The sequence below is a fragment of the Bactrocera dorsalis genome, chromosome 3, assembly GCF_023373825.1.
Source record: "Bactrocera dorsalis isolate Fly_Bdor chromosome 3, ASM2337382v1, whole genome shotgun sequence".
In the NCBI taxonomy this organism is placed as follows: domain Eukaryota; kingdom Metazoa; phylum Arthropoda; class Insecta; order Diptera; family Tephritidae; genus Bactrocera; species Bactrocera dorsalis.
In genome coordinates this window covers 51,395,126-51,404,041 of record NC_064305.1, presented here as the reverse complement: position 1 = coordinate 51,404,041, position 8,916 = coordinate 51,395,126, and the positions used below count along the sequence as shown (strand labels likewise).

General features: G+C 39.7%; 1 protein-coding gene across 1 annotated transcript in view; it reads left to right on the top strand.

Annotated features, from left to right (window-relative positions):
* Positions 1-1,184: 1,184 nt before the first annotated feature.
* LOC125777683 (uncharacterized) overlaps positions 1,185-8,916 on the top strand; it is a 235,173-nt gene continuing 227,441 nt past the window's right edge. Inside the window, exon 1 of the mRNA XM_049452869.1 lies at positions 1,185-1,629. The gene's annotated coding sequence lies outside the window, so the exon portion shown is untranslated. The remainder of the gene's footprint in view (positions 1,630-8,916) is intronic.

Here is an 8,916-nt window from a genome sequence, read left to right as displayed (position 1 = left end):
CAGCTCATCGACGGACAAGAAAGAGTAATTGGGTATTACAGCAGAGTGCTCGGGAAACCAGAGAAAAACTACTGTGTGACGCGAAAAGAACTACTAGCTGTGGTGGAATGTGTAAAACATTTCCACAAGTATTTGTATGGACAACGATTCTTGCTGAGGACTGATCATGCAGCATTAAAATGGTTATTACAGTTTAAGAATCCGGAAGGCCAAATTGCACGATGGATCGAAAGATTACAGAATTACGACTTCGAAACGGAACATCGAAAGGGGATTCACCACAAAAATGCGGATGCATTATCACGTCGCCCTTGTCCACTGGAATGTAAACATTGCTCCAAATCAGAAGGAAAAGAAGGTATAATCGACGTGCGATTACTGAATATAGAACCTGAAGATGATTGGACTCCTCACCGCATGAGAATCAATCAGCTAGAGGACCCTGATCTTGCAAAGCTGGTAATGGCCAAAGAAAATGGGGTACGACCACCAAAGGAACAAATAAGTAGCGAGAGTCCAACTGCAAAAGCATATTGGGCCCAATGGAACAGCATAAACCTCGTTAATGGATACCTTCATCGTACCTGGGAAAGCGAAGATGGCAAACATTCTCGTCTGCTGATCATAGTACCGAAGTCCATGATCCCGAAAGTATTGAAAGAATATCACAATGGACCTAGTGGAGGGCACCTTGGAATTAACAAAAACTATAGAGAAGATTAAACAACGGTTCTACTGGATCGGTTGTCGAGATTCCATAGCAGAATGGATAAGTAATTGCGTAGAGTGCATGGCAGCTAAAGGTAGGCTACAACAGTACAACGTGGGATCACCATTTGAACGAGTCGCAATGGATGTTGCACTCCGATCAAGGCAGGAATTTCGAATCTTCCATTTTCCAAGAAGTCTGTACATTATTGGGCATCCACAAGACACGGACAACAGCGTTACACCCACAATCAGATGGGATGGTAGAGAGATTCAACCGAACGCTCGAAGAACATCTGCGGAAAATCGTTGATAAAGACCAACGGAATTGGGACAAGTGCATCCAGATGTTCCTGCTGGCGTATCGTTCAGCGAAGCACGAGACAACTGGTTACACGCCAGCAAAGATTATTTTCGGATCTGATCTGCGACTCCCTGCTGATCTTAAGTTTGGTACGAATCCTACAGCTGGAAGAAATGATGGAGATTATTGTTCCGCCTTAAAGGAAGAAATGAATGAATTGCATCTAATGGTAAGACAGCATACGCATCTGATGAGCAATAAGATGAAGGACCGGTTCGATCAAGCGGCAAATTCAAAAGGTTTTGAAGAAGGTGATCTGGTCCTGTTGTACAATCCACTTCGAAAGAAAGGCTTGTCCCCGAAATTGCAGACAGCCTGGGAAGGACCCTATATGGTGATGAAACGACTTAATGACGTGGTATACCGCATACAAAGAAATGGGAAAGCACGATGTAAAATGAAAGTAGTACATTTGGAGAGGCTCGCCCCATTTGGTTCAAGAGGATTCGTGCCTAATCGGGACGATTAGGCTTTAGTGGAGGGCAGTGTTACAAAAAGTAGTATTAAGTTGTATTTGTATTACTATATGCATCCCTGATTATGAACAATAGCTGTAGGTATATGGAATAGCATTTGTCTTATTGTAGACATCTGGCGCCACGGCTGTCTGCTTGTCGAAACAATAGACATCTGGCGCCGCACTGTCTGCTTGTCTAGTTAAACAATTGCTGAGTCGGGCGCCGCGACTGTCTGCTTGCGTCTGGCGCCGTATAGCCGTATGTTCTGGTAATTTCCAGACGCGATATTCTAGAAGGACACGTCGGCATCAGCGAGAAGTGCGTGGCTATATAAGCCGTGGCAGCGCCAACGTAATCAATCAGTGCTAAGAGTAAACTGCTATAGTGTAGACGAGTCGTGAAATAAAGAGTTGTTGAATTAAATTAAACAGTGTTGATTTTATTTGTCAATCCAGAGATACGAACCTAACAAAGTAAACTAGCAAGAGTAAATTCGTAACAATATTTTTGAAACACACAGATGAAGTTCACAATGATTTTGAAAAAATTAATGAACAAATAATTTTTTTTATTAATACTACCTTTAAAGCAATCAGAATTAAATTGAATTGAAATAAATTTACAAATCAATGGCTGCTAAAGATTTAATTGTGGATTCACGGCTAGATATAAACATAAAAATCTCCTTAATATCGTATGAGCGGCCAAACGTATACAAATTAAGTCCATTTCCAATAAAATACAAAGGTAATAGAGTATTCCAGAAATAAAAGCAGAATTTTAATTCAAATCAATATTCACTTATAAACCAGGTAGATCTAGATAAATGTTCTGCTAACTCGGATAATCATTATTTTTCTTCTTCTTATAATGATAGTCATTATTAATGTCCTGAAAATTAAGCTTGGAAATCAGCGATTGATAATTCATGTGAAGAAGCAGCTTTAAAAGCTAGAAAATGAAACATGTGAATTTAAACCTACTATAAATGAAAATGTTTGAATCAAATTATCTTCTCAAAATCGTTGGCTTTACAAATTATTTAGCAAAACAATGACATAGTTAAAATGAGATAACAATCAACAAATACATATGAAAATCCCTAGTCAAGGCATTATAACAATAAGACAATGACAATCCGAAATTAATAAAGAATTGATATCCTCTTCTTGGGTAAAGATATTCCAAAACTGCAAACAAAACCTTTTGATTCAACATTAATAAACAATACCAAAAATAACATACTTCTTAAGGGGTTAGGAGTAGTTAGAATTTTGAAAAAATTATTTGCATTTTTGCATTTTCGTTAAGTGTAATATCTTAAAAATATTCTCTGAAAATTTCATGTTGATCGGATAATTCGTTTTTGATACCAAATTCAGACACCGTAGCATAAAGGCAGCTCCTTTTCGTGCTGTCGAAAGTAGCTTTGAAATCGACGAAGAGGTGATGTTGTCGATTCTCTTTTCACGAGTCTTTACCAAGATATAGCGCATGGTGAATATCTGGTTGTTGATTTTACAGGTTTAAACCCACACTGATAAGGTCCTATCAGTTTGTTGATGTTGGGCTTAAGGCTTTCACACAATTCACAACTTTATATGCGATGTTTAGGAGCAGGGATAAAGGGAAACCCAACTTATTCCAGTGGGAGAGCGACTAAAAATATGTGTTTTTTATATCATTTTTTATTGTAGAAAGATTGAACCAAATAAGAATTTTTGGGCATTTAAATTAAAGCCCCAACATTTATTAAGATTAAAAAATATCATATATTGGCCTTTTAATATATGATAATACTATTTAAATCATTTTTTATGATTTTATGGTATATTAAAACAACTGACTTTTGAACTTTCAATACTTAATAGAATGAATTAAGCCTGTTAGCTCTCAATTAATATATGTTTTTACTCATTTTTAATTGAAAATTAATACTACTAACAGAGAACGTATATTTATAGAGAAGGTTCAACAACGGACAAGCGTGTAAACTGTCAAAAGCTAACAAAATGCGATGAGCGTGTTTCACCATAACTAGCTAAGAAGGAGAAATATTTAACAGTGGCGCGTGAACAGAGCTGAGCATTCATTGAAAGTTATGCTCAGAAACATGCATTGCTATTACAGACATAAGCCTTTTGCTTATATTTTTATATGCTTACATGCCATCATATTAATTGATATGAATATCATTTTGCGAATTTTTCTGAATTCCTTCAAAATTGATAACGTTATCACAAAATTATGCCATTTTCAAAGTAATATTTGTAGTTAATATACAAATAAGAGCTACATTTTAAATATTTCATATGTTTCATAATATATTATAAATTCACAAATGTGAATGTATGTACATACATATGTATGTGGATATATATATTACAATAATATTATATGTATGTAATTTATATTTCATTTAAATTTTCATACGCATCTACATATGTATTAGCACATAATTACATACATATGTAAATACACTTCAAATTCAAATCGTGATGTTATCATTTATCAGTAAAAAGTGTGCGCACATTGCTCTATACCAGCGTTGTCCACCGCCTATGCGCACAATAGCGCACGGACAGTGTCAGACACCTCACACCAACATGTAGCGACAAGTGTCTGTGAAAGCACGATTGTGCTACTGTATTCAACTTCGTAGGCAAGCAAAGAAGAATTTTGCGATCAGTTGACGCTAGAATAACCAACACAAGCATAACGTGCACACAGTCACGTTGGACAACACTGCTCTATACATATTGTTGCGAATTTACTCCTTGCTAGTTTTACTTTACTGGGTTCGTATCTCTGGATTGACAAATAAAACCAATAACTGTTTAATTTAATTCAACAACTCTTTATTTTACAACTCGTCTACACTATAGCAGTTTACTCTTAGCACTGGTTGATTACGTTGGCGCTACCACGGCTTATATAGCCACGCACTTCTCGCTGATGCCGACGTGTCCTTCTAGAATATTGCGTCTGGAAACTACCAGAACATAATGCTATACGGCGCCAGACGCAAGCAGACAGCCGCGGCGCCAGATGTCTACAACAAGACAAATGCTATTCCATATACCTACAGCTATTGTTCATAATAAGGGATGCATATAGCAATACAAATACAACTTAATACTACTTTTGTAACACTGCCCTCCACTTAAGCCTAATCGTCCCGATTAGGCATAAATCCTCTTGAACCAAATGGGACGAGCTTCTCCAAATGTACTACTTTCATTTTACATCGTGTTTTTCCATTTCTTTGTATGCGGTATACCACGTCATTAAGTCGTTTCATCATGTTTCATCACCATATAGGGCCCTTCCCAGGCTGTCTGCAATTTCGGGGACAAGCCTTTCTTTCGAAGTGGATTGTACAACAGGACCAGATCACCTTCTTCAAAACCTTTTGAATTTGCCGCTTGATCGAACCGGTCCTTCATCTTATTGCTCATCAGATGCGTGTGCTGCCTTACCATTAGATGCAATTCATTAATTTTTTCCTTTAAGGCAGAGCAATAATCTCCATCATTTCTTACAGCTGTAGGATTCGTTCCAAACTTAAGATCAGCAGGGAGTCGCAGATCAGATCCGAAAATAATCTTTGCTGGCGTGTAACCAGTTGTCTCGTGCTTCGCTGAACGATACGCCAGCAGGAACATCTGGATGCACTTGTCCCAATTCCGTTGATCTTTATCAACGATTTTCCGCAGATGTTCTTCGAGCGTTCGGTTGAATCTCTCTACCATCCCATCTGATTGTGGATGTAACGCTGTTGTCCGTGTCTTGTGGATGCCCAATAATGTACAGACTTCTTGGAAAATGGAAGATTCGAAATTCCTGCCTTGATCTGAGTGTAATTCGACGGGCACTCCGAACCTCGTTATCCAATTTTCTACAAACGCTTCGGCTACTGTCTGCACTTCTTGGTTTGGTATGGCATACACTTCTGGCCATTTACTGAAATAGTCCATGACAACCAGTACATATTTGTTTCCGGACGTACTGGTTGGGAACGGACCTGCAACATCCATTGCGACTCGTTCAAATGGTGATCCCACGTTGTACTGTTGCAGCCTACCGCGACTTTTGGCTTTAGGGCCTTTAGCTGCCATGCACTCTACGCAATTACTTATCCATTCTGCTATGGAATCTCGACAACCGATCCAGTAGAACCGTTGTTTAATCTTCTCTATAGTTTTTGTAATTCCAAGGTGCCCTCCACTAGGTCCATTGTGATATTCTTTCAATACTTTACGAGACTGTTGGCCATCTTCGCTTTCCCAGGTACGATGAAGGTATCCATTAACGAGGTTTATGCTGTTCCATTGGGCCCAATATGCTTTTGCCGTTGGACTCTCGCTACTTATTTGTTCCTTTGGTGGTCGTACCCCATTTTCTTTGGCTATTATCAGCTTTGCAAGATCAGGGTTCTCCAGCTAATTGATTCTGATGCGGTGAGGAGTCCAATCATCTTCAGGTTCTATATTCAGTAATCGCACGTCGATTATACCTTCTTTTCCTTCTGATTTGGAGCAATGTTTACAATCCAGTGGACAAGGGCGACGTGATAATGCATCCGCATTTTTGTGGTGAATCCCCTTTCGGTGTTCTGTTTCGAAGTCGTAATTCTGTAATCTTTCGATCCATCGTGCAATTTGGCCTTCCGGATTCTTAAACTGTAATAACCATTTTAATGCTGCATGATCAGTCCTCAGCAAGAATCGTTGTCCATACAAATACTTGTGGAAATGTTTTACACATGCCACCACAGCTAGTAGTTCTTTTCGCGTCACACAGTAGTTTTTCTCTGGTTTCCCGAGCACTCTGCTGTAATACCTAATTACTCTTTCTTGCCCGTCGATGAGCTGAGATAGGACACCTATAATTCCATAAGCGCTCGCATCTGTATCCAGGATGAATTTCTTTCCAGGTATTGGATAAGCTAACATTGCTGCCGTACGAAGTAGTTCTTTAAGCTGCTCAAACGCTTTTTCTTGTTCCAACTGCCATACAAACGGGCGATTCTTCTTTGTTAAATCATGTAAACTTCTAGCCACGTTCGCAAATCCAGGTACAAAACGGCGGTAATACGTGCATAAGCCGAGGAAGCTGTGCAGTTCATGTATGTTGGTGGGTCGATGCCAATCTTTAACTGCTTTTATTTTTCCTTCCTCGGTGTGAATCCCCTCAGTTGACACTTTATGTCCGAGATATGTGACCTGCTTCTTCCATAATGAACACTTTTTGGGATTCAAGCGTAATCCGGCTGATGGTATTCGCTGAAAGACTTCCTCTAGATTTTTCAGATGATCATCAAAACTTTTTCCCACGATGATAATGTCATCAAGATACACCAAACATGTCTTCCAGTTGAGTCCTTTTAACACATGTTCCATCAGTCGCTCGAACGTTGCAGGCGCATTAAATAACCTAAATGGCATCACAGAGAATTCCCATAACCCGTCGCCCATACTGAAAGCGGTCTTTTCACGGTCACATTCATCAATCTCGACTTGCCAATATCCACTTTGTAGATCTAATGTAGAAAACCATTTCGCTCCAGACAAGGTGTCTAATGTATCGTCGATTCTCGGTAGAGGATAACTGTCTTTCTTTGTGACATCATTCAACTTCCTATAATCTACGCAGAAACGAGTGCTACCATCTTTCTTTTTAACTAAGACGATAGATGAGCTCCATGGACTTATTGAAGGTTCGATTACACCGTTTTTGTGCATGTCTTCTATAATTTTGTTAGCATCCTCACGTTTTGCTAGTGGAACCCTACGCGGAGCTTGTCGGATTGGCTTAGCGTCTCCAGTATTTATGCGATGTTTGACAATGCCGGTTCTTCCTGTGTTTCCTTCGTTTCCAAATGTAGATGCGTATTTTTCTAATAGTTTTTCTGCTTTTAATTTTTCATTTCCATGCAGTTCGTTCAGCAAATTATTTAGGAGTGTAGGACTTATCTGCTGTGGCTCAATAGTAGGCTTCTGTTGTGACCGTTCGCATCGTGCTATTGCACTTATATTCTGGCACTGTCCAATTACTGCTCCTTTCTTCAGACTTATAGGCGTGTTGAATTCATTCACTACTCTGACCGGAATGGTAGCGTCTTCTCTAGTTTTCACAAGCGTTCTTCCTACCAATATGGGTGTATCTATTTTTGTTGGTTCCACAATCCACAATTCTTCAGTCCCACCTCCTCCATTCGCTTTAGCCCATACTATCGCCTCAGATTTTGGTGGAATACTCTGATTATCATCAACAATCACCCTCTTACTTTCAACGTTGGTCACATATCCGGTGTTTATAGGCATCTCCATGTTCTGGCAAAACAGCATTTGCTTGTTTAAATCCAAAGTAACCCCGTGATCAATCATGAAATCTACTCCCATTATAATTTCATCCGTGATTTCTGCTACGATGCAGGTGTGATTAACTTCCAGGGTACCAATCATGACTTCGCAAAACACTTTTCCCGCAACAGTTGCTTCCTCTCCGGTGGCCGTTCGAAGCTTGCAACTGACTAATGGTTCAACCGTTCCTCTCACCACATCCGGTCGGATAATTGAATGTGTGGCACCAGTATCCAAACCGTTGATAGTAAGATTGTTGTCGTGGCGACCTATTTGTGATATCGAGATGGCGGGGCAAATAGTTGTGGGAACCTGCTCACGCCCCTTTGAACTGTTCCGTTTTAGTTTAACGACTTGTGAGATGTGGATGCTCCGTCCTCGTTATCTGTTGGTTGTTTCCGTTTTGATGGGTTTACTTTTATATTGCAATTTCGGGCAAGTTGAAACATCTGCCTGTTGTATTTACTCGCGGTGCAGCAATTGTCTTCAGAGTCTTCAATATTTCTTCCATCAGCGCCGGTTGTTCCATTTCAACTCTTTGTACTTTGTGTGCTGGTTTACTTAGAAGCGAAGCTGTTTCCTGTGTGAGGGCGTGCGAAACTGTTTCAGCAAACGTTCTTTTTGACAATGCATATGTGACGCGTTTGGTGTCCACATCACGAATTCCATTTATGAAACATTGAATTTTTACCCTCTCAATGTAATCCACAGGTGCATCTGCATTTGCCAAATGAGCCAGTCGTTCTATTTCAGTTGCGAACTCTTGCAATGACTCGTTCATCTTCTGACCCCTATTTTGCAGTTCGATCTGGTATATTTGTTTCCGGTGCTCACTACCATATCGTCTTTCTATCGCACTCATCAATGCCTCATAGTTGTCCCGTTCACAGTCTGGAATAGTCTGAAGGATTTCTGCCGCAGGCCCTTTCAATGATACAAACAAGGACGCCACTTTGTCCGCTGCATTCCAGTTATTGGCCATTGCTGCCTTTTCAAACTGAAGTTTGAAAATTTGAAATGG